General features: G+C 31.5%; 1 long non-coding RNA gene across 1 annotated transcript; it reads left to right on the top strand.

The window, feature by feature from the left end:
- The first annotated feature begins 169 nt into the window (after nt 1–169).
- LOC111084403 lies at nt 170–398 on the top strand. Its single transcript, XR_002609536.1, has 2 exons — nt 170–201; nt 279–398. It is a non-coding gene; the product is annotated as an uncharacterized LOC111084403 (long non-coding RNA).
- The last annotated feature ends 553 nt before the right edge of the window (nt 399–951 follow it).

Genomic DNA, 951 nt, shown 5'->3' with positions numbered 1-951 from the left:
TTCTACACTTTATTTTTAATAACAGGAACCCCCACCTACTATATCAAGGGTTTAAACAGATTCTACACTTTATTTTTAATAACAGGAACTTCCAGACCACCTACTATATAAGTTCCTGTTATTAAAAATAAAGTGTAGAAGGGTTTAAAGTTCAGGTTATACAATATATTGTCAGTCTATTTATTAACGTGTTAGCCACGTGTAAGTTCTATTTATTCACCAAACTTTAAAGACATAATATATGTGAATATCTTCATTATTATGTTATTTTATTTCAGTTATGGGAAGAGACAGAGAAGAGTGATCTCAGACTTAGTGGGCAGCTCTGTTTAGATGCAGGCGAGAGATATCCTCGTTTGGCAAAGTGCCATGAGATGGGTGGTTCACAAGATTGGAAACATTCGGGTGATGTGAGTAGGAGAATAAATATTCAATTATGTAGAAGGTTAAAAATAAAGGGTTTAAACAGACCCACCTACTATATCAAGTTTCTGTTATTAAAAATAAAGTGTAGAAGGGTTTAAACAGACCTACCTACTATATCTATATTGTCAGTCTGTTTATTAACGTGCAATTGTATAACCTGAACTTGCACGTTAATAAACAGACTGACAATATATTGTATAACCTGAACTTACACGTTAATAAACAAACTGACAGTATAATGTATAACCTGAACTTACATGTGACTAACACTTTAGTAAACCAACTAACAGTATAATGTATAACCTGAACTTACATGTGACTAACACATTAATAAACAAACTGACAGTATATAGTATAACCTGAACTTACATGTGACTAACAAATTAGTAAACCAACTAACAGTATATAGTATAACCTGAACTGACACGTGACTAACAAATTAATAAACAGACCGACAATATATTGTATAACCTGAACTTACATGTGACTAACACATTAATAAACAAACTGACAGTATAATGTATA

This window comes from Limulus polyphemus, unplaced genomic scaffold (genome assembly GCF_000517525.1).
Source record: "Limulus polyphemus unplaced genomic scaffold, Limulus_polyphemus-2.1.2 Scaffold24318, whole genome shotgun sequence".
NCBI lineage: Eukaryota > Metazoa > Arthropoda > Merostomata > Xiphosura > Limulidae > Limulus > Limulus polyphemus.
The sequence above is the reverse complement of the archived record's forward strand: the minus strand, read 5'-3'. Positions and strand labels throughout refer to the sequence as shown.